Genomic DNA, 25,656 nt, shown 5'->3' with positions numbered 1-25,656 from the left:
ATATTTGTCTTTGTCTGGCTTACTGCACTTAGTATGATAATTTCTAGGTATATCTATGTTGCTGTATATGAAATTATTTCCTCCTTCTTTATGACTGAGTAATGTTTCATTGTATATATATATATGTATATACTACATCTTCTTTATCTATTCATCTACCAATGGACATTTAGGTTGCTTCCATATCTTGGCTATTGTAAGTAGTGCTGCTATGAACATTGGGTTGCACATATCTTTTTGAATTAGTTTTCTATGGTTATCTGCCCAGGAGTGAGATTGTTGGATCATATGACAACTCTATTTTTAGTTTTTTAAAGAACCTCCATAGTGCTTTCTATAGTGGCTGCACCAACTTATAGATATTCCCTGGTAACTCAGCTGTAAAGAATCCGCAGCAATGCAGTAGATGCAGGTTCGATCTCTGGGTTGGGAGGATCCACTGGAGGAGGAAATGACAACTTGTTCCAGTATTCTTGCCTAGAAAATTCCATGGGCAGAGGAGACTGATGGGCTACAGTCCATATGGCTACAGAGTCAAGCACTACTGAACATGCTAGAACTTATATTCCTACCAACAGTGTAAGAGGGTTCCTTTTTTCCACACTTTCTCCAACATGGTCTTGGTAAACTTTTTAATGATGGCCATTCTGAGCAATATAACTTGCTATCTCATGGTAGTTTTGATTTGCATTTCTCTAATAATTAGCGCAATATTGAAAATCTTTTTATATGTCTGTTGGCCATCTGTATGACTTCTTTGGATAAATATTATTTAGGTCTTTTACCCATTTTAAAATTTGATTTATTGTTGTTATTGAGTTGGATGAGCTGTTTGTATATTTTGTAATTAAGCCCTTGTCATTCGTATCATTTGCAAATATTTTCTCCCAGACCATTGATGGTGTTTTCATTTTGTTTATGGCTTGCTTTGCTATATAAAAGCTTATAAGTTTGATTAGGTTTCATTTGTTTACTTTTGTTTTTATTTCTGTTGCCTTGGAACACTGAATTTAAGTCTTTAAGTATCACATTGTGGCAAGTAATTGGCAATGAAGTTAAGAAATGATAGTGATGGTGATGGAATGAGGAGGATATTGATTCCTTTAGTCAAGGATTTTTGAGCTCTGGTTCTTCCCATCTCCTTGCTCTTTTTTAAAAAAATTAATTAAGGTGAAATACCCTCTTATTCCCTTTTTCTCCTTCCTTTTGCCTATTAACCTCACCAAAAAGAAAGTTCCCTGATTCTTACAGTAAGTTCTTATTGCCACTACTTTCTATACTATATTAATTTCTCCTCCAAAGAATTTGACACTAAAACTTAAGGGCTTTCTCTCTTTTGTTTCTCTTCAGATCTTGTGTAGTCTTCTGCCGTCTGACACATTCTATTGTAATGAACATGACATGACTACAAGAAAATCTGAGGGTTCAAACTACAGTTGAATCAAATAAGTTATTGTTACGCGTTATTCAGTTACTAAGTCTATTTTCTGAGCTTTACCAGCTAAATATCTAGTCACACCATGTTCTTCTCTCTATTTTGTTCAATAATTAACTCTATCATGAATCCACTTGTAATCCACACTTACATTTCAACTCTCTGTATTAAGAAATTATCCTCCAAAATACATATAGAACTGTGTAAACTTAGATATTGTAAAGGGGAGATTGTCTAATATATCTCTTTAAATATAAAAAACGATGAGAAAAATCACTCATAGGTAATAATCACAAAACAGTGGCAGTACTAGATTCAGCAAAATGTCACCTGGCTCCAAATTTAATACTTAAACTTACTACTCCTTTTGTCACCAAGACACTAGAATTTACCTTTCTCTGTAGTGTTAAACTGTACAAATTCCAATAACTGCTATAGGAAAACCTTTCTATTCTAGCCTGTACTAAGATTTTCAAGAGTTTGGTACATAATCAAATAGTATGGTATTTTGTTATTTTATCAAGTAATAGAAAATTAAACCAGATGTGACTAGCCATGCTGTCATCATTAAAAAGCAGATTTTCTTGATATCATAGTAGGTTATTCTGAGATTAGACCTCAAAACTTCTGAATTATTAATGGCTAGAAACAGCAATAAAAAGTTATTCTAACATTTCCGTACACTTGCCTCCTCTGGTTCTGGGTTGGAAGCAGGAACTTGGGAAGCACAAATACATACTTGTCTGTGGAGCAGTCATCAAGAGCACATGTCATGATTATTCAGGCACAGTACTCACCTTTCCATTTCTTCCTTTTTCCATAGCTTCCATTTCCACCAGCTCTTGTACCTGCCTGCCATTTCCTGAAAGCCAGGGTGACTAATGAGTGCCAGAGGCAGCAGATGGGAAGGTAAGCTTTTCTCATCTGCCCTCTTATATTAACCAGTAGGATTTCTTGTTCTTTCCCATAACATCCCACTCAGTTGATCACTAAACAGTCAGAAACAGTGTAAAAGGCATTTGGTACTTGTTTAATACAGGGATTGGCATCAGAGATTATGCAAGAGATAGATGAAACATGGTTTGAATTTACTTGCGCCTCAGTCAGGAGAGTATGGTTGAGCCCCACCTGTGACGTAGTATGTCCATAGCTCACCTCCTAACTCTTGCCCTGGACCTGGCTACTGAAACTTTATTACAGCTGATGCAATTTTATAGTAGATATACCTAAACTCTGACCTCAAAATCAGCTTCGATAGACCATGTTAAATTGCTAGCAGATTCATAAAGAAATCTATCCTTCCAAATGCATGAAAGGGCTCTGAAGTCTGGTGGTCATGAACTCTGTGAAACAGTCAGCTCCAATTATTCAGGGGTTTATTTCAAGTGAGAGAATCAGAAAATTCTTCAGAATGTTCTCTTCCTTCCTATAGTAGCTGTCCTTTTGGTCATTTCACTACTCATTAGAACTTGCAGTAGGAGATCATAGAAAAAGAAGTGAACCATCAATTCTGTCTGTTTTGTGGTAGTGGGTAACAAAATAAGCTATTGTGACAATGCAGAAGATGTGGAAGCTACTGGTTGTAATGAGGTTTACAAGATTATCTTCACATCAGTTTATTGAGGTTTATTTTATGGATGTGGGAAACTGGGAACTGCTTTAGCCAACTACCTTTGCTATCATCTTTACTGTTCATTTTTTTTTATCATAAAAGCAGTGGTAATAAAAGCCTAAGCATCATATATAAGTGTGAAATAAAAACAAATTCTCTCTCTACCTCTCCTGCAGTCCCACTCCTAAGTAACCCATTTTGAACAATTTTATTTTTAGATCTATTGATGAGCTCTATTACTGTAAATAATATAATTCTACTGTTTTATTTAACACATCTAAACAGTTGTCTCTTATCTACCAACTCTGAAAGATAAAGATGAAGAATTTAGTCCATGTATATGATTTCGCTTCATGTTCATTTAAAATTTTTTGAGCATTTTCATCATTAACTTTATAACCCAAAAGTGTAGGTTTAAAAGTTTGATCAGCTGAAGCAAAGAGCTGAGTCATTGGAAAAGACCCTGATGCTGGGAAAGATTGAAGGCAAAAGGAGAAGGGGGTGACAGAGGATGAGATGGTTAGATAGCATCACCTCCTTGATGGATGTGAATTTGAGCAAATTCCAGGAGATAGTGGAGAACAGAAAAGCCTAGTGTGCTGCAGCCCATGGGGTTGCAAAGAGTCAGATACAACTTAGCAATAGAATAACAACAACATTTCAAATCACACACACACACACACACGTACAAATGCCATACAGACATGAAGTTTGCTCTAGTACTTCCACAAGAAATATTTTCCAGAAATGGTGGGTAAAAGATAAGAAGTATATTCATGACTAAAATACTGTGACTTTACCCTCCTGCTTTGCCAATATTTTGGCTGAGTGTAGCACTTCGAGGTTATATGGCATTTGTATGTGTCTGTGTGTGTGTGTGTGTGTAAGTTTGAAGGCATTTGCGGCATTGCCATCCAAGACTTTGGATGGCGACCTGTCTGTTATTCTGTTTATTAACACTCTTCCCTATTTTTTTCTTGAAAACTTTGGGGATTTTTTCCCCTCTGTCTTTGAAATTTTGATTTTTCGTTCATCCTGCTTGGCATTCTACCTACCCTGAATCTGAAAACTTGGGTAGTACTTTAGCTCTAAACCATATACTCCATCTTTTAAAATCTTACTCTTCTCTTTCATTTTCTCTGTTCTTTTTTGTAGGACAGGCATTAGATATGTGTTGAATATCTTGCCATACTTTTCTAACCTTAGGCTTTTCTATTAAATTCTGTATCCTTTTCTATGTTGATTTATATCGTGGGAAATTTCTTCGACTGTATTATGGCTTCTTTCCCAATTTAAAAAAATTTGGTTAATCACATTTGAAATTTCTAAAACCTCTTTCTTACACTCAGATTTCTTTATTTTAATTTAGTATCCTATTTTTACTTTTTGGAGTCAATATTTTCTTAAACCTTTCTGAGCATATATAATAAAATACTTTCAAGTTTTGAATTATTCTTACTTTTGAGGTCAATGGTTTAGTTTATTTTTCTTCATTTTTGTGCCACTAGTTTTCCTAAATTCTGAATGAAATCAATTTAAGACACAATCTTTTAAGATTTTTTTTTGTTCTGAATACTTTATTATTTTTTAATTTTATTTTTAATTGGAGGGTTAGTCAATATTGTGATGGTATTCTGCTCAACATGAATCAGCTATAGGTATACATATGTCCCCTCCTTCTTAAACCTCCCTTCCACCTCCCTTCTCATCAAACCCCTCTAAGTGGTCACAGAACACTGGCTTTGGGTTTCCTGTGTCATACAACAAATTCCTACTGATTATCTATTTTACAGATGGTAATGTGTATGTTGGGCTTCCCTTGTAGCTCAGTTGGTAAAGAATCTGCCTGCAATACAGGAGACCCAGGTTCGATCCATGGGTTGGGAAGATCCCCTAGAGAAGGAAATGGCAACCCACTCCAGTATCCTTGCCTGGAAAATCTCATGGACATGGGAGCCTGGTGGACTGCAGTCCATGGGGTTGCAAAAAGTCGGGCACGACTGAGCAACTAACAGTTACTAATGTGTATGTTTCAATGCTACTCTCTCAAATCATCCCACCTTCTTCCTCCCCCACTGTGTCTAAAAGTCTGTTCTCTATTCTTCATTTCCATTGCTGCCCTGTAGATATGTTCATCAGTACCTCTTTCTAGATTCCATATATATGTGTTAATATACAATGTTTTTCTCTTACTTACTTCACTTTGTTTAATAGGCTTTAGGTTCATCCACTTTATTAGAACCGACTCAAATGAAAATTGCTCTGAAATCAGGGTGTGTCTTAAAATCAGTGAAATGTCACAATTTAATTGGCAGTACTTTTTCTGTGATACATAAAAAACATGTTCTACAATTAATATCATCCTAGTTGAAAGGAAACAAATGATCTGATCATCTGCAGTTGGTTGTTAACATTCACAAGGGTTAGATCAGCTTACTTAAGCTTGTTACTTCTAAGGGCTTCCCTGGTGGCTCAGCTGGTGAAAAATCTGCCTGCAATGTGGGAGACCTGGGTTTGATTTCTGGGTTGGGAAATCTCCAGGGAAATTTCCCTGGAGAAGGGAAAGGCTACCCACTCTAGTATTCTGGCCTGGACAGTTCCGTGGACTGTATAGTTCATGGGGTTGCAAAGAGTCGGACACAACTGAGCAATTTTCACTTTCACCTCTAAGGGCATTTGTGTTGTAGGTCGTTGTGTAAGCTTTTTGATTGGTATGCTTCATTTTAGGTGCACTAGTGGAAGAAGCAGACAGGTATGTGTGTGCCCCTCCCCACACACTCTAGTAACAAATTGAAGAGAGCTTTACTCTGGGGTGTGGCACTCACATTAAAGCCTGGTTTTTCCCAGGAAGATCATTCAGTTTTCTAATGTTGTTTTGAGTCTGAAGATAAATGCTTCTACCATACTCAGGGATGTGAGTTGGAAATTAGACATTAAGTTTCATCACTATTCTCTAGAGAGATTATCTGAATTTTTGTCTTTCTTCTCATTCTTAATCTGTATACCATTTCATTGTCCATAGAGATTCTGAATTCTTCTATATCCTACCTGGGTGCAGAATTTTCTTGTTAGCATTTTGACCCTGGTTTCCTCCACTTTGATTTGTTGATCAGTATGATCATATTGGGACTTCCCTGGTGGCTCAGACGGTAAAGAATCCACCTGTAATGCAGGAGACCTGGGTTTGATCTCTGGGTTGGGAAGATCCCATGGAGGAGGGAATGACAACCCACTCCAGTATTCTTGTCTGGAAGATCCCGTGGACAGAAGAGCCTGGCAGGCTGCAGTCCATGGGGTTGCAAAGAGTTGGATATGACTGAGCAACTAAGCCCACAGCACAGCACAGCATGATCATATTAACTTCTGCTGCTTCTTCATTTAGGTCTAGATCAGTGGTTCTCACCCTAGTCTGCACATTGCAATCACCTGAGAAGCTTTATAAAAACACAAATCCCTGGATCCCACTTTCAGAGATTTTGATTTGGTGTGTAGCCTTGGTGAGTCTAAGGTGCAACCAAGATTGAAAGCTATTGGCCCAGAGCAACTCTGAAATCTAAAATGTCAAAGGGGAGGCAACATAAAATATTGACTACCAGCACAACTTCTGTAGACAAATTGCCTAGCTTTAAACTGCAGCTCTACTACTTGGTATCTGTGTGATCACAGGCAAGTGAATTTCTCTGTGACTCAGATTTCCTCATCTGTATATTGGGGGCCATAACCATGATAATGGTTCTTAAGTTTATTATATGAATTCATGAAAGTGAAAGTGTTAGTTGCTCAGTCTTGCAAGAGCCTCTTGATGAAAGTGAAAGAAGAGAATGAAAAAGTTGGCTTAAAGCTCAACAATCAGAAAACAAAGGTCATGGCATCCGGTCCCATCACTTCATGGCAAATAGATGGGAAACAGTGGAAACAGTGGTAGACTTTATTTTGGGGGGGCTCCAAAATCACTGCAGATGGTGACTGCAGCTATGAAATAAAAAGACGCTTGCTCCTTGGAAGAAAAGTTATTACCAACCTAGACAGCATATTAAAAAGCAGAGACATTACTTTGCCAACAAAAGTCCATCTAGTCAAAGCTATGGTTTTCCCAGTAGTCATGTATGGATGTGAGAATTGGACTATAAAGAAAGCTGAGCACCAAAGAATTGATGCTTTTGAACTGTGGTGTTGGAGAAGACCCTTAAGAGTCCTTTGGACTGCAAGGAGATCCAATCAGTCCATCCTAAAGGAAATCAGTCCTGAATATTCATTGAAAGGACTGATGTTGAAGCTGAAACTCCAATACTTTGGCCACTTGATGCGAAGAACTGACTCATTGGAAAAGACGCTGATACTGGGAAAGATTGAAGGTGGGAGGAGAAGGGGATGACAGAGGATGAGATGATTGGATGGCATCATGGATTCAATGGACATGAGTTTGAGTAAATTTCTGGAGTTGGTGATGGACAGGGCTGCCCGGTGTGCTGCAGTCCATGAGACTGCAAAGAGTCGGACATAACTGAGTGACTGAACTGACTGACTAAAACACACCCCTGATCTCTACGTTTTTAGACACAGCAGACTAATAGAACTTTCTCATCTGAATGGCCTAAGGAACCTCGAAAATTGATCTCATTGACTTTTCCTCAATCTTGTTTTCCTTCAAGTTTTACTGATTTTAGGAATTAGTGAATGATAATTTAGTAAATGACTTCCAACACAGAAATCTAAGACTCACTCTAGACATCACTCTAACTTTCATTTCACACTCTAGATGAGTTTTTAAGCCCAGTTGCTGCTATTTCTATAACCTCTCTTGTCTTCCCTCCTTCCTATTATTTACCTGCACTACTATTTTATTAACTCAGAATTTGATCTTTTATTGGCCAACTTTACTTTAATTGTCTTTTTACTTGCTTCTTCCATTATATCCTTTATAAGAGAATTTTTTCCAAAACTTAGGTAGAAGGAAACAAATGTCTACATATTTTAAAATGGAGATTAAACTTGTTTTGTCTTATTATCTATACCATTATAAAGAGTGATTTGACCCATTCTGTGAGAGAGGGTAAGACTATTTCATTTCCCAGGGAACAGAGATCATGCAGTTATGTTTTCTGAAGACATAGTCCATCCTGCACTGTGGGAAAGAGAAGCCAACTTTCTTCATACTAGTGAACTATTCAACTGCAGCTTTAATGGGTCACTGTGGTTGCTCTTTTGACAGAAAATAGTATAATTTTCAGGATAATAGAGATCTTTTTGCCATGTATTTTGCTTTTTTGTTGCTTTACAAGTGAGTAGAACAGAGGTTCTCAAGGTGTGGTTCCTGGACCAGAAGCATAATTATCACCTGGGAACTTGTCAGAAGCACAGATTCTTGGCTCCTACCCCAGACGTCTTAAATTTGAAATTCTGGCCATGGGATGCTGCTAATATGTGTTTTAAAAAGCTTTCCAGGCAATTCTGATGCAAGCTAAAGTCTGAGAAATACTGGCCTAGAATGATGTCTGCCAAATAGTGGGTGTTGAATAATCATTTGTTGAAAAAAAGGATGAATGTTGGTACAAAGAGATAAAAGGGCCTTGAGGTTGCTGGGTTGCTATGGAAGGCACCGTGGAAGCTTCCAGGAACCTTACTGAGTCAGAATTCACTCTAGATAATCCTTTTCTTTCTGTTAGAGGGACTCGGGTTGCCCACAACTAAGAGCTGAACCCTTTGGTGTTCTGGCTGTCAAAGAGTAGAATATCTCTTCATGTGTACCAAGAACTTTTCTTTGGAGTCAAAACTCCCAGAGCAGTCCTTGAACATCAGTCAGGGCAGTTGCAGGAAGCTTTAGTTTTGGAGCGGCTGTCAATAGTCTGAACTGGGTCAGTAAGGGACAAACACATGTTAACATATGTGTCTGGTCTCAGCTTAAATTATGTCACAGGCATATAGCACATGTGCAGTGGCCCTAAGCATTTTTCTCAGTTTGATTCTAATGAAGTCTGTATAAGGTGCTCCATTCTGTTGATTCTAATTCATTTCCCCAAGAGCAACATGAAATATGATCCACAAATTCATCTGTCTTTGATTCAGCTTTCTTAAAAAAAAAGGATGACCCCATTTCTAAGGGGAGAGCTCTGGTCAGCATAGTAAATATAGTCATAGATTAAAGTCCTATTTGCAATTACAAATAATCCCCTCCATTACTCTTAAGAGAAGTTTTCCCCTTGTTTCTGAAACAAATAATTATTGAAAATTGAGGTTTGGGGGAAGTGCTTTTCTAGAGCTAGTGAGAAAGTTATGTAAACCTTAACTAGGGAATACCCCTATGATGCTTCAAGCATACCAGGCACAGAAGCCCCCAAAATGCTGAAGGCACATGGAATAATGTCACAGAGGCTCCCTCCCACACCCCTGTGTTGACATTATCAGTATCGCCAAACTGATTAACCCTTCAATCTTTGTTCTTAATGCCTAAGCAGTGGTGAGCAGGATGAGAGCAGGAGAGCTGGGTGAGTTACTCTCCTGAATGCCTGTGAAGTTAATAAAATAGGTTCTGCAAGTACTGTGATGCTGGAGGTCTGGTTCAGAGAGCACTAGCTAAGGGAGCCTCAGACACAGGAAGTGTTAATTAGGTCCACCTGAGACTGATGCACACTCTCTGTGTAAAGTCCTGTCAGAGGACTGTGTAAAGTTCTCAGTGAACTTTACATTTTAAACTCAGCCTGCTAAAAACTGAACACTCTCCCCAAAGTTATAAATATTGGTTGGTGGGTGTCATGGTAGGTAGGAGCAAAGGAAGTGTGGCTACTTCCTGCAAAAAGAGTTGCCTCATTCAGCCATCCTCAGGAGCTGATGTAGAGGGAAACAGCAGTAGCTGAACCCCTTGAACATAGCTGTCTCTACTTCCTGGGAGTCAGCGGCTGGTGTACTTGGCTACAGGCTATCAGACAGCTGCTGAGGCAAGTGGATCCCAGTATCCCACTGAGAGGGAACTCACTCAGCTAGTTCTCACTGACATGGTCCAGAACACCCACAGGGGGATGGTAATAAGGAAGGTAGGTACTCTAGGTCCATTATCTCAGAGGATGAAGGGGGAATAGGGGCAGAGCTTGACCCCTTCCTGGAAAATTTCAGAAGAAGTCCAGGCTAGGCTGTCTTTTGAGCTTAAATTTCTCCCAGAACTGCTGGGGCCTCTGAGCGGAGAAGACTGGGCAGAAAGAGGAACTGGGCTTTCTTAGCTAGTCACAAGAGCTCATTGTATTCAAACTGCTCCATGAAAAAAACAAATTTATCCTGAAGGATAATCTTACCCAGGCCTGTTGGGCCAGAATTTCTTGAAATGAGCTGTGGGTGGTCAGTGGTTGGAGTCAGTGAGTTGTAGCCAGAACTTGAAAGCCAGTAGGGAGCCTCACTATTAACTCAAACCAGCCAGTTTAGAATGCTAGGCCCCCACTCTCAGAAGCATGCCATTTCTTGTTCACACTCTCTGTTTAGATGCCTACAGAGAATCAAGGGCACGCTCTGTGATAATTTACTCTTTTCTAAGAGTTGTATCTCCTAGACTCCTTGAGCTAAGCTTCAAGAACTTTGATTTCAGGGACTTTCCAATGTCCAAGGAGTGGAAAGAAATTGAGAAAGGAACTTTAAGCCAAGAGTAATGTTTCCTCTCACCATGATTGAAATGTGTAATGTGTTCTGGGTGAGAATGCAAACAGAACTGAATGACCCTGACCATTTGAAAAAGATCCAGAAATTGTTCATTATATGAAGTTAAGGATTTGCAAGTGAATAAATAGAAGAGTTGTCAAATAGTGGCATAACCTTTGAATCTATGCAATCCTTTTGTTTCCCACAACGATGGTGAGTAAGAAAGCCATTCTGAGAAACTGATCCTATGACTCTCTACTCACAGAGTCTTCAGATGTGAAGTTCAAACCCATGCACAGTATATAAGGTCCTCTAAAATCTAAATCCTATCAGTCTCTACAACCATAGGTCTTATCACATTTGCAGTCCCCCAAACAGTGCCCAGCCCATAGCAAACACTCAACACAAAGCTATGTAAGATAGAGTTCTGTCTGGATAATGCTTCATGTTTGAAGAACCACTCAAACTTATGAAGCCTTTCTCATGCTCCCCTTTCTCCAGATATAGCAGTTACTACTGCAAATGTAACTGGCTTCACTGGCTCAAAGAACATGAGTTTGAGCAAGCTTCGGGAGATGGTGAAGAACAGGGAACCCCAGCATGCTGCAGTCCAAGGGGGTACAAAGAGTCAGACACGACTGTGTGACTGAACAACAACAACAGTAGCATATGTACATCTCCTTATGCAAGAAGAATATTGTTCTACTCGTTCTACTCTGTTCATAGGACTAGCGTAGTCCCAGGTGTTCAGGGCATCCACAAAAATATTGAATGAATGAATGAATGAATGAATAATAAACAAGCAGCTGAAGCACAAGGATATGTAGTGGCTTAACCAACAGCATTTTGTAGAACCACAACCCGGACTGGAAATTAAATTTAAAAATCTTAGTCCCAGCTCTCTTCAAAATCCCATCACAAATTCTGTCACATGAATCCTTCTTTGCTTTGTTTTGCATTGAATATCTATAGCTATATATAAAGTGAACGCCTGGTGAGTGGGTGGGTGGTGGTGTTCACTCTTATTTAGTGAAATGTGAATATGTCAGAATTATAGAAAATAGAAAGAAAATGGTGTATGCAAAGCTGTCAGTCCTCATGCCTGTTTTTTTTTTTTTTTTAATCTGAGATGGTGCCGAGTTGGTTCAAACTTAATATTCACATCCATTTTATCACATCAAATATGATCATTAGCAAACTGTGTTTGATGGTAGCTATTTCCTGACTGACAATAGCCATCCGGTGGAACCCACTTTCCCATATGCCTGGGGCTGATACAATTCAGATAGTGTGGAAAATAGTAGGAGAAAGGAAGTAATTAAAAATGAAGGGGAAGCTGGGGTCAGGGGATGGGTACCAATTTTATCTCACAGAAGAATATCTCTACACCTATTCTCTGAAAGTTATGGGTGGGGACAGAAATGCTATTTTTAAACCTGTCTCATATCCTCAAGTTGGCATGCAGTCCTGCCCATAGGATGAGTGTCAGGAAACCCTGAGGGTGGGCACTAGTGTTTAAATAAACTCAGTCTGTAGCCTAAGAAAACAGGAAGAAATTATCTCTAGAATACTGTGGATGTAGAGGAAGCTGGAAAAGAGGATTGTGGTAAAATTATAAATTCAGTGCCCCGAGCAATATTTTATAAGTGTTTTTTACCCCCCACCATCATAAACAGAACTTTTCTCTCACCAGCAATATCTTCACCATGCAGAGCAGAGGGTGGGGGTCAGGGTAGCTGAGTGGGAGGGAGGCTGGCTGGCAGGGTTCCTAAGTATTGCAGAGTCTTCTGAAGCAACAGCATCACCCAGAAAGCCAGAGGGAAAGTGTTCAGCAATAATTTGTGAACACCGAGGATGCAAAGTGAGGGGGACTGCATTCTTAATTTCAGAAATGGCCTATTGCAAAAATTGACTGGTTATTCATTAAATTCCTGTGCTGTTCTTTCTGACTCAGCATTAACTAGATTACGTTATCCATCGTTCCCCTGTTCTCAGTCGTTCAGTCGTTTCTAACTCTTTGCTACCTCCTGGACTGTAACCCATTTCCCAGGCAAGAATACTGGAGTGTGTTGCCATTTCTTACTTCAGTCCTTCCCCTACCCCTAGTTAAATGGAGCCATGTGGTAAGTTCAGGCTAGTGAAATATGGTCAGAAGTGATTGATACCATCAGCCAGGCCTGGCTTATCATCCATTACTGTCTCTTTCTTCATTCACAGCCTGAGCAGAGAATAATCTGAGCCTCTAGAGGAGGGAAGTGCCCCAAAACAGATAGGGCCTGTGTGTGTATATGATCTACTCACAAACTGGCCAACCAAAGAGAACATACACCCCACCCACCCCCCACAGCCAGCCATTTGAATGTCATATGTCATTTGATGAAGCCACTGAGATTTGGGAGTTTATCCTTTGTAGGAGGGATACAGCTACAGCTTCCAAGTCTTTCACAAAAACGACTCAAATGGTCTCACATACCATGTCCTCTCATGTTCTCTGTCACCCTCAGGAGCACTTTCTTGACGTCTCTCCTCCTGTTTTGGGCATGCAAGCAAACTGTTCATTCAGAATGTCAAAAATTCACTTGTGGCTAGGACAGTAATGAAATTGAAATAGCCAAGAAATCAACAGAGCAATTCTTTGGATAAGAGCTTTAAAGAATTGAGGGGACATGACGAGCAAATCTTTTAGTCATCCTGGCATTCTTCTTTTCATTGATGCACACATGTAATTTCAACTAAAGTGCCAGGTCCCCATGGTTCCTGAAAGCTGTGGGGTTTAACTAGAATTTAAACAGCTTTGGTTTCTCAGTTTAAAGCTGAGATGTTGAAGTGAGATTATTAAACAAATAGAAAAATAATCTGTATATCTGGAGTGTAATCGTAGAAGATTGGAATTTGAATAGGGACTGGGAGACTCATAAAACAGGGACCCTGGTTAGCAAACTATTTCCTGAAGGTCCTGTTGCATATGTGAATTTTAATCTAGATATACAGCCCTCTTATTTACCTGAGGGATGACTGAGGATGAAGCACTCAGGCAAGGGCAAGAGCAACCTTGCATCCTGTCTGTCATTCAGTCTCATCTGTCTGTTGCTTCTACCCAAGGATAAAAAGGAAATTCTTTCTTTAATAAAGATGCTCTCCTGGTTCACTGCATTTCCTTACTGTTCTACTTCCCCCTGGGCACTTGGGCCTTGTAGTGAATGTAAAGGTAAGAGTTTATTTAAGAGCAGACCTACTTATGATTACGTGTCTTTTAATTTCATGGCTGCAGTCACCATCTGCAGTGATTTTGGAGACCAAGAAAATAAACCAATCAATCCTAAAGGAAATCAACATTGAATGTTCATTTCAAGGACTGATGCTGAAGCTGAAGCTGCAATACTTTGGCCACCTGATGCAAAGAACTGACTCCTTAGAAAAGACCCTCATGCTGGAAAAGATTGAAGGCAGGAGGAAGAGGGGATGACAGAGGACGAGATGGTTGGATGGCATCACTGACTCAATGGACATGAGTTTGAGCAAGCTCTGGGAGTTGGTGAATGACAAGGAAGGCTGGCGTGCTGCAGTCCATGGGGTCGCAAAGAGTTGGACATGACTGAGACTGAACAAAAACAACTTATGATTTAAAAGTGAAGGCAACAGCTATAGTTGCCCAAGGAAACCAGAATGCCCAGCTTCAGGAACATACCGTCTATGTGTTCCCTACAGGGTGGTTGGGGCAAAAGGAAAGGGAATCAGTCTACTCATCTTTGCCTGGGGAAGCCAGTGAACTGCTAGGGGTAGAAAAGCAAACTGTTGGTGCCTCCAGCCTGTCTGATTTTCAGGGAGACTCCTCTGAGTGTCCTCAGGAGTCCTGAGACTCCTCTGAGTGACTCAAAGCACAGGACACCATGATCATAGTCAGCAACTGCTAAGCCATGCCTTTGACCTGCACCACTTTGTTCCCTTGATGTCTTTTTTTGAACTTTCTTTTGGATTAGAAACCACCATCCCCATATATACATCTTTTGACTGTTGCTTTCTAGCAGGTTTCCTGACAGTTTTCTCTCCATTTCAGAGAGACCCTAGACAATAGTTCTAACCCAAAATGGAGGAAAGATCCCTGAGTGATAGTTAAGAAATATTCCCAAGAAAACGTCCCATCATAAAATATAGCATGATTTACAAGTACATTCACTTCCTGTAAAAATTGCTGCCTATTGATGTTAAATTCAACTGTTTGATATATTTGAGGTAAAGGAATATGAGCATACCTGGTATGGGTTACCATCTTCCAGAAGCCCTAGGAGGCATTGTGAGCTTCTGCCAGCTCTTTTGCTTCTGCTTCCTGCCATGAAATGGCCCATCCCACTCAGAGATTTCTTCTTTAGCTTGGGTCCAGGAATAAAACAATACATGGAACAGAGCAAAATGGAATCAAGCAGGGACACAGAATCTACAGTCAAACTGCAGCCACCAATTATAATGTGCTCTGTTATTGAAAGCCACTAAGATATGGGGGTCATCTGTGAATGCTACAAAGCTGATGAATATACCACCTGATCAGGAACACTAGGAATGGATTTTGTGAATGAGAGGGAAAAATGTATGAATTAAACCCCTATACGTTTTTTAGTTATTTATTTGTAATTCTGTTATATACAAATCCTTCCCCATTTCAATACCGTAGGATACTCATTAGCCCTTGAAACAGGAGGGCTATCATGATGTGCATAGGCAAGAACCTGGGTCTTCATATGGGGTAGAATTAAAAGTAACCAGCTTGAGACATCTCCAAAAAGCTGGGATAGAGGTAAACGTCCACCAACCCTATTTACTGTAAGCCAGCACATTACAGTGAAAGAGGAGAGTGAAAAAGCTGCTTAAAGCTCAACATTCAGAAAACTAAGATCATGACATCCGGTCCTATCACTTCATGGCAAAAAGATGGAGAAACAGTGGAAACAGTGGCAGACTGTATTTTTAGGGGGCTCCAAAATCACTGCAGATAGTGACTGCAGCCATGAAATAAAAAGACACTTACTCCTTGGAAGAAAAGTTGTGACCAACTTAGACAGCATATTAAAAAGCAGAGTCATTACTTTGCCAACAAAGGTCCATCTAGTCAAAGCTATGGTTTTTCCAGTAGTCATGTATGGATGTGAGGGTTGGACTATAAAGAAAGCTGAGTGCCGAAGGATTGATGCTTTTGAACTATGGTGTTGGAGAAGACTCTTGAGAGTCCCTTGGACTGCAAGGAGATCCAACCAGTCCATCCGAAAGGAGATCAGTCCTGAATGTTCATTGGAAGGACTGATGTTGAAGCTGAAGCTCCAAAACTTTGGCCACCTGATGCAAAGAGCTGACTCATTTGAAAAGACCCTGATGTTGGGAAAGATTGAAGGTGGGAGGAGAAGGGGATGACAGAGGATGAGATGGTTGGATGTCATCACCGACTCAATGGACATGAGTTTGAGTAAACTCCGGGAGCTGATGATGGACAGGGAAGCCTGGTGTGCTGCAGTCCATGGGGTCGCAAAGAGTCGGACACAAGTGAGTGACAGAAATGACTGAACTGAGCACATTACAGGCAGAGTGTGACAGCTTTAGTATGTGTGCTCAGTTGCTTAGTCACGTCTGACTCTTTGCGACCCTATGGACTGTAGCCCACCAGTCTCCTCTGTCCATGGAATTCTACAGGCAAGCATACTGGAGTGAGTTGCCATGCCCTCCTCCAGGGGATCTTCTTGACCCAGGGATTGAGCCCAGATCTCCTGCGTCTCTTGCACTGGCCCGCGGGTTCTTTACCACTGAGCCACCTGTGAAGCAGCTTTAGTATATTTCTTTGTAATAGATACTTAAAGTTGGCTTTTCTTTGTCTTTACCCTGTTTTACTCCCATATCTTCTAGTTACTGTTTCTTAGCAACATCATTTTGGAAGGAAACGTGTTCTTTCAAGCTCACACTTCAACCTGAAGATGCTTGCCATTGACCTCTAGATTCCCTGAGAAGCTGCTTAGATTCTCTAATTCTCACTCAAATCCTTTGAGTTATTCTCTCTCCATGATTCAAACATATGTCCACCTTTCTACCTACTTTTCTCCAGCTCTGCTCTTAATTAGACCTAGGATATATTATTCTGTGTTAGCCTTATTTTTGGTATCTACTTTTGACAATTTACTCTTCCTTTTCCTCACTCTCCTCTCTATATATCCAAGTGAACACCAACCTGTACCATTATATGACTGGGAGACAGTTCACCATGAATCCCTTATTTTTCTGCACAACTTGTGAGCAGAAGCACTGACAACTTTTTGTTCCAAACTGTCTCTTCAAGAGTGTATATGGCTAACCACCTTGGCAGATAGCAGCGTTGTCTTTCTCCAGAGGAGAGAGCAGGCTTGTTTGGTGTCCAGTTTAATAAAGACAATGTCTTCCTCGAGGATAAAGATTGGGTGGATTTGCTTGCAGGCCACTATAAAAGATTGGGTCTTCCTAACCTCAGGATTCCTCAGCTGTGACAAATTTGACACCATAGAAGTTATCTGTGCCTACCTGTGTCAACTCTGGGGGTCTTAGAGGACGCAGGGAAGTGGCACAAACATAAATCTAATGCTACCTGCTGAGCTGTGAGTAGTAAATTTCTTTGTCTCTGACCTATGAGACTTCTGCCAGCACTCATAAAACTATGAGAGGCTAATTAATTAGCTTGCAAGTTGGGCAAAATCTTGGATTCTTTTCTGTTTTTGACATATACTACCACTTAAATTGGCTTCTCTCATAGCTGAGTTGGTAAAGAATCGCCTGTAATGCAGGAGACCCCAGTTCGATTCCTGGGTTGGGAAGATCCCCTGGAGAAGGGAAAGGCTGCCCACTCCAGTATTCTGGCCTGGAGAATTCCATGGAGTGTATAGTCCATGGGGTCGCAAAGAGTTGGACACGACTGAGCGACTTTCACTTTCACTTTCACCACTTAATTATAATTTAAATCATGATGTACAATTTATCCTAAATTAATATTTTAAATACCTGTATTTATATCATATATAAAACGCCTCTTCCTTTAAAAAAAATAAAGTAGTAAAGCCACAATATAGCAACAACACACATGAACACAATTATCACCATGTCCCTAAATGTTTAATGCAGTTCCTTGTTCAAATAATAGTTTTGTTCAATGAATGAATTGAAAACTAGGAAGAAATTGCACATTATTTACTATCAAACCATCCACCCATTTATACTTCTAGTTACTATTGTGCTTCTGGATAGAATGGAGGAAACTCAACAATGATTTCACATCCAAAACAACAATCCAGTCTAGTTGATATCTCCCGGAAGTGGATGCACTGGTTTTATTAAGAAAGTATGAAGTCATGTCATTCCTACAGGGCTTTGTCCATCTCAGTGAATGTTTCTTATCCCCTGGCCCTGACCACACTATCGTGTACAGCACTGTAAATATTGGTTGAGTATCTCATTCAACATTGTCTTTTGAGGATCTTTTCTTTGTAAGAAAGTACTAGGGATTTAAACATGTAAATGGGCAAATTATAATTTTAAAAGTAGTAAATAATACCACATAGTAACAGTAATGGTGAATAATAATGCAATTAAAAACTCTGAGGAAGCACAGAGAAGGGTAACCAAACCTAAGGATTGAGGTAAATAGTATGTACAACACCAGTATTTATATATCCCAACCTTTTATTTTACTTCTGGCTTCTTAGACCTTGTTTTTACCATTTTGGTACAATCATCCATTCCTTTTTTCCCTGTCCTGATACCTTACTTTCAGCTTTACCTACCAACCTTTTGCACCTATAAAAAGTCCTTAGTTTGGCTTTATCTCTTATAGAATTTTATTCTGGACATCTTATTTTCATGTTCTGCTCTTGTTTTCCTGGTGCAGACCATGCAAAGTCACGCTGCTTGACTCTAATGCAGTCTGAGCCAAAGCATCTGTATTTCTTAAAGCTCCTGACATGTATTCTAATAGCAGGCATGTTTCGGAATCCTTGTCCTAGGATCTTCTACAACTCCACCAATTCTGAATTGAAATGGATTATGCATACTTGTTGGGCTTCCCAGGTGGCACAGTGGCAAAGAATCTGCCTGTCAATGCAGGAAATGCAACAGATGCAGTTTGGATCCCTGGATCGGGAAGGTTCCCTAGAGAAGGAAATGGCAGTTCACCCCAGTATTCTTGCCAGGAAAAATTCCAGAAGGCTGGTGGGTTATAATCTATGGGATCAGACACAACTGAGCACATATGCACACACATACACTCTGCATGCCTATCAGCTCATCCTGGTATCTGGCTTTTACCTAGTTAGTTTCTCTCAACTGTAGCCTAGACTCCATTTCTTCCCACTCTGAATTTTGACTTCAAAAAGAATACAGAAGCAGTGCTAAGACTGTTTCCTGATTAAGGGTTAACAATGTCATTTCAGAGATAGAAATAGAATTCAGAAGACTTACTTCAAGTCTCACAAGGTGTGGAAAATGACAAGCAGGACTTAGGGTTAGCCTCTGTCCATCCTAGACCCAATAGAGAAGAAAAGGAGAGGAGAAAGGAAAGGAGAAAAGATGACAGCTTTCCACCTCCCTGGTAGAGTAGCATACACAGAAATTAGAGAAAAGATTGGGAGTTGCCATGGTAGCCTGAAGCTCCCCTCAGAAACCAAGACCTTCCTTGTCCAGCCATGGGAGGAAGAACATCTTTCTCAGTAAGTCTCAGCAGAGGCTATGGTAGCATCATGGACTAGATGGGCACACCTGCTCCGGAGAAGCAGTCCTCTTTATTTATGCAGCAAGCAACACATTCCTAGTGTGCCTAGGCATTTAGTGGCTAGGATGCCCAAACACAAGAAACCCACTAATTTCTTTAAAATATGTAATTATAAATCAATCACACTTTTACATTTCAAACATTTTTACATGTAAAATCAAGCAACTGAATTATAATCATATTGCAGTAGTCATATTTATACTTATGTCTTTTAGTCTTCCAACTAATTTAGGTAGGAGATAATCCAAAAACCAAAGAAAGTATCATTATACTATGGTATTTTGAGGGGATATACAGCACCCTTAAAAGCACTGGCTTAAAGGTACCTGCCAGTTTGTTTGTGGAATGCTGAGTGGGCTGAATATGCCCAGGGATCCCTATCTTTATACCACTGTAATCTGAGACCCAGGGGCTGCTATTTAATCAGCCAATCGACTATCTATTTGACCAATTAATTCATAAAGCATTTGTGTTCTCAGTCTCTCAGTTGTGTCAGATTCTTTGCGATCCCCTGGACTGTAGCCCACTTGGCCTCTCTGTCCATGGAATTCTCCAGGCAAGAATACTGGAGTGAGTAGCGATTTCCTTCTCCAGTGGGTCTTTGTGACCCAGGGACCTAACCCATGTCTCCTGCATTGGCAGGCAGAATTTTTACCACAAAGCCACCAAGGAAGCCCCAGAGAGGTATATGATGTATGTAAGAGAATATATATAAAGGAGGTATATATAGTACTCTTCTCTAATGGGGCTAAAGTAACCTTAGAGTGAGGGAGAAAGGTAGGCTGTCAAGCATTTTGTAGGATTTGCAACTGAATTTATCAGTTGCAAAATGTTGAGGAAGGCAGAAATTATACAAACTAAAGAAGGATGGAGCTATGACATGCCAATAGTCCAGAATATTTGTGCAGGGAGGGAGCAACAAAAAGAGCCAGGGGTCAAATCAAGGGGGCCTTGGGACAGTAGTCGATTTATGATAGGGAATGTTTAAAACTAGAGACTGCCTTGATCAAGCTGTGTGTGTGTGTGTGTGTGTGTGTGTGTGTGTGTGTGTGTGTATAAGCCTGTGTGTTTGTATCTCAGAAATCTCTCAAACATTGGAATGGCAGTAGTCGAAGGGCTCTAGTATGATAGCAGACAAGGAGATCAGTTAAGAAGTAATAGATGATATAATTATGACCTATATCAGTGGTAGGAGTTGGAGATGTGAGAAGATACTGAGAATTGACATGGGAAAATGACTGAGTGAATGTGGGGGTGAGGAAAGGAAAGGGGTTTTATGGCTTGGATACTTGGGTGAAGAAATTGTCATTCACCAAAAAAGGGAACCTGGTTAGGGGGAGGGCAGCATGGTTGGGGATAATAAGTTATAGATGGAATGAATTGGAAATGACTATGGAATGTGTATAGAAAGATGTCTGGTAGATAGTTCTATATACAAAGAGAGATATAGACTGAATATATAAATTTGGGGCTTGTGTCTAGAGATGGAGTAGTAGATAAACTCTTCTACAGAACATGTTACAAGATTGAAAACAAAATTCTAGAAGGTGTTTATAAGGCATTCATGTGTATACAAGTCACTTGTAGATCTTATTAAAATAGAAAATTTGATTCAGGTCTTTGGAGTAGACCTGCTGTCATTTCTAACTGGCTATTAGCTGATGCTGATTCTGCAAGTATTAGACCACATATTGAGTAGCAAGGTTTTAGAAAAAACTAGTGTTTAAAGACAGACAGATATTAAGAAGTCCACAAGAAAGACTGAGTAGAAGTCAAAGATGTAGGAAAAGAATGGAGAGAAAAAGAGTTATTATCTTGGTATCCAGTGGAAAACTGAACATCATGAAAAAGAAAATACTCAGCAAAGTCAAAGGCTGCTGTCAAGTACAGTTAAGAATAGACTGATAAATGTCAACCATAAATGGGAAGTTTGAAGGTAATTTTTTAATTTGAACAGAATAGTTTTTGTATCATGAAGAGATTAGAGGCCAGTAGTAACAGAGAACTATGTGAATGGTGGGTGAGGAAAAAGAGACAGCAAGTATGAACTAGTTTTTGTAAAGAAAAACAAAACAAAAACTTGACTATTGTGGGAAAGAGATCAATTGGGTGGTAAGTGTGACAAAAGGTTGAAAATAGATCATCATTTTTAAGATAGAAAAGACATACAGTTATGGTAAACCAAATAATGCCCCCCCCCCAAAAAAATACTTTTATCCTAATCCCTAAGACCTGTGAATATATTACCTTAAATGACAAAAGAAACTTTGCAGATGTAATTAAATTAAGGATTTTGAAATGAAGAGATTATCTGGGATTATTCAGGTGGCTCAAGGTAATCACAGGGGTTAAAAGAAGAAGGCTGTAGGGCCAGGGCCAGAGGAAGAATATGGCAATAGAGGTGGGAGTGATACTAATGCTGGTTTTGAAGAAGAAATAGTCAAGGAATGTGAGCAGCCTCTAAAAGCTGGAAAAGGAAAAGAATGGGTTCTTCCTTAGAGCCTCTGGAAGGAATAGAACAAAATCCATACCTTGGTTTTTGTGCACTGAGACTTCTGAGGTCCAGAACTGTAAGATAACAAATTTATGTTGCTTTAAATCAACAAATTTGTGGTAATTTGTTACTGCAGCACTAGGGGAAACTAATACAAGGATCCTTAATATACTAACAAAAGAATCAAAGGAGAATTGGGATGTGTTACCTCAAGCAAGAGAAGGGGAAGTAGAGATCCAACAAGATATGGCTGTTACCTAACCTGGACTTGTTCCACTCACCCAACACACAGCAAAGCTAATCTGCTGACACCAGCTGTGAAGGAAAGTATAGCCTTTATTATAGATTCTAAAGCAAGATGAATGAGCAGCTCATGCTCAAAAGATCCAAACTCCTCAGTTGCTCTCAGGGAAGGGTATTGTTTTGTTTTGTTTTGTTTTGTCTTAAAGAAGGCAACATTAAGAATGTGGATTGCAGGGTGCCTGGTTAGCTCATGTTCTTCTAATTGGTTGGTGGTGAGGTAACAGGATGATGTTTCAAGAGTCAACATCATCATCCTTCTGGTCCCAGTCAGCCTCAAGTCTGAATACTTGTGGGCAGCAGTTTCCATCTGGTGTGAGTCTGATTTTTGTAAAAACAGCTATGAATGTGCATCAGATATCGTTATCTGTGTCCTTCAGCCATGTGAAAGTCGCTCACAGTCATGTCCAACTCTTTGCGACCCCATGGACTGTAGTTCATGGAATTCTCCAGGCCAGAATACTAGAGTGGGGAGCCTATCCTTCTCCAGGGGATCTTCCCAAACCAGGAATTAAAGCAGAGTCTCCTGCATTGCAGGCAGATTCTTTACCAACTGAACTACCAGTGAAGCACTTCAGGGAAGATCTAAATGTCCTGTACTGTTCTATATGACTGATCTCCTGTTTAAATGGCTACCAGATTTTTGGTACAACAGCTAGTCCTTGTTACTACTTGTTCACATTTTCTTGATCATTAAGTCTTGAGCCAGCCTTTTGAGACTCAAGGAAGACCTGAAGGAAAACCTTTTACTTCAAGAGATGGGGAACATAGTGTGTGTCGAGGAAGGGGTATCCCAAAGGGTCCTACTGGGTTTCATAGCCACTCTGGAGATCTAGTTTCCTTCAAGGCTTTACATCAAGTGTGAAGCTATGGACAGAATAACTATCCACCACTTTCTCATGTACATGATCCCAAGAGCTTCTCAGAAAGCCTGCATCTTCAGACCCTCTCTTGGCACTGTCATGAAAAGGTAAGACCATTGCAGCTGTCCCCAGCTCAGTCACTTCTAGAGCTTCACAGACTCAACCCAGTGTTGCTGAATGTCTCCTCTAGTCTCTTTGTGAACAGTTGTCATGATCTTTTCAATGAAGACGTGAGAGAGATTCACCTACAGTAAATTCCTTATGGAAAAAAAATGAGCTAGGAAGCTCAGACTGTAATCGGAAAAAAAATCTGGACTTTCATGATCATAGACTTGAGTTCAAATTTCTGTCCTTAGTAGCTATCAACTTTGAAGAGTAACATCTCTGAGCCTGTTCCCCTGTCTATAAAATAGGGGTGATCATGCCACCTCCTGAGGATAAAATGAGTGAATATATGTAGAATACCCAGGCACACTGGAGGAGTGCAGTGATCTTGGCTCCCTTCCGTTTTGAATAGGGTGTGGCAGCTGCTTCATTGCAACTAAACACAGAGACTGACTCCCCTAAATAATCTCCACATCAGGCTGAGCTCCACTGGGTACAGAAGAAATTGACCAATGCAAGGACCCTAGGATTTCTCCAGCTGTTTTTTTCTTTGAAGGTTTCTAAGCTGAAACCAAAATTAAGAGAGAATCTCAGCTCTTTCTGTTTCTACCTCATTTTATACCTTCTTCCTGAATGCAGTTTATTCTTTACCAGGTTCACCTTAACATAGGGAGGGTCTCCTTGCAGCTCCCCCAGACCCTGCCAAGCCTCTACCACATTCCTTACTGGGGCTGCAGTGTAAGCCTTCTGGTTTCCATGGAGACCCTACTAGAAGTCACCGGCAGCTAGCAGGAGGGAAACCTAGCGTTTGTATTTAAATGAGGCAAAACAGGGGAAGAGGACCTAAAAGCAGGGAGGATGGTAGAAGCAAGCATGTGAGTGTTCAAGGACTCAAATGGGGAAAAAAAATCCCATTACTGAGTCACCTCACGCTCACAGAGAACTCAAAGAGAGAGCAGCAAGGGCAGAGGGGTGCTTATTTCACATGTGAGGAGTATCTTCTAAAGGCTCATGTCTGATTTCAGGTTGTAAGGGATAGAGTTCCCCAGGAAACTGGGAACCCCTGTCCTTGTCTGGGCTCCCAACTGCTAGTCCCTTTCATTTCCTTGGACGAATGGAGACTTTTTGCTCTGCCCAGAGACCCGAGTCTTAAAGGTTCACTGCAGTTGAAGGAGAGGCAGCAAGGTTATCTTTCCTTGTCCACCCTTCCCCCTGCAATGGCACTAAGTAAAAAGCTTTAGGCTCCAGATTACCTGCTATTTATTGGCTGAATCCCTAGTGAAAGGTTGGGGGAGGAGGAAGAGTTGGTGGTTGGGCAGAATATATGTGAAGATTGAATTGCACAATGGCTCAGATGATGTCATCTTGAATAAAGGTCTGACCTACTGAATGTTAAATGTGGCTGAGTGATGAATCCTCAGAGGGGATTGATGGCAGAAACCTCTAAGAAACGACTGTGCCGCTTCTTTAAAATATTAAGCAGGTGGCTCTGCTGATTTCTGGCTAAAATTCCCAGAGCGCTGGTGGAATCTCGGCTTTCTGCTATAATCACTTAAACATTACTTACTGCCCTAGATAACTGTGGGTCACGTGGAGTTTGCACCAGAAAAGGAAATGTTTGAAAAAAGAAAAAGCCATTATAAGCCATCAGAGTGCCTGCCAGTCTTACACAGAGAAAGCAATTCAATTTAATGTACACTTTCTGAGGTCTACTGTGAGCCCAGTGGGTGCAAAGTGAGTGAAATGGTCTTTGCCTTCAAGGGGCATACACTCTGATTGGGGTGACAGATATGCTTACAAGTGATCAATAGTGCCAGGCAGCAGGTAATCAGTACCATGGGAATTCTAGGGAAGGTAAAATTAATTATAATACAGGAAAAAAAAGAACAGTTTATATTAAACGCCTCTGGAGTCTAGCCTTTTATAATCGACACAAAAAAGAGAAATACAGGGAAAACCTCTGTAGGGATAGAATAGAAAAAGAAGTTTTACAAATTGCCTGATATGAAATGCCAAGTCTGCAAATTTGTCTGTCAAGTGACATAGTGGGCTAATTTTCCACATCTTTTTTCTCTCTGATAACATTATTTCTATTGCCAGGATTTATAAGGGACTTTTGTTGGTCCTAGCTTAGCCTCTATTCCATTTTACCACTCACTAAATCACAATATTTTGATATTAGAGGTTCAAAAGCTCTAACTGGTTTAATTTTATTTATTTATTTATTTTTATAAATTTATTTATTTTAGTTGGGGGCTAATTACTTTACAATATTGTAATAGTTTTTGCCATACATTGACATGAATCAGCCATGGGTTTACATGTGTTCCCCTTCCTGGACCCCCCACCCACCTCCCTCCCCATCCCATCCCTCTGGGTCATCCCATTGTCCTGGCCCTGAGCATTTGTCTCATGCATCAAACATGGAATGGTGTTCTGTTTCACATATGATAA

At 40.2% G+C, this 25,656-nt stretch overlaps 2 protein-coding genes across 7 annotated transcripts in view; one reads left to right on the top strand and one right to left on the bottom strand.

The window, feature by feature from the left end:
* GAP43 (growth associated protein 43) overlaps positions 1–25,656 on the top strand; it is a 323,409-nt gene that overhangs the window by 98,249 nt on the left and 199,504 nt on the right. For 5 of the 6 annotated variants that reach the window (XR_014077379.1, XM_081572064.1, XM_081572062.1 and 2 more), the window contains one exon: positions 2,259–2,344. The gene's annotated coding sequence lies outside the window, so the exon portion shown is untranslated. Of the gene's footprint in view, positions 1–2,258; positions 5,126–25,656 lie in introns of those variants that run through there. The other variant, XR_014077381.1, reaches the window with a different exon arrangement.
* LOC145538978 (uncharacterized) overlaps positions 1–25,656 on the bottom strand; it is a 225,031-nt gene that overhangs the window by 153,120 nt on the left and 46,255 nt on the right. The window lies entirely within an intron of this gene.

The sequence above is a fragment of the Giraffa tippelskirchi genome, chromosome 2 (genome assembly GCF_054371585.1).
Source record: "Giraffa tippelskirchi isolate mGirTip1 chromosome 2, T2T-mGirTip1v1.2.pri, whole genome shotgun sequence".
NCBI classification, from domain to species: Eukaryota; Metazoa; Chordata; class Mammalia; order Artiodactyla; family Giraffidae; genus Giraffa; species Giraffa tippelskirchi.
Note: the sequence above shows the minus strand (reverse complement) of the source record. Positions and strands in the feature narration are given on the sequence as shown.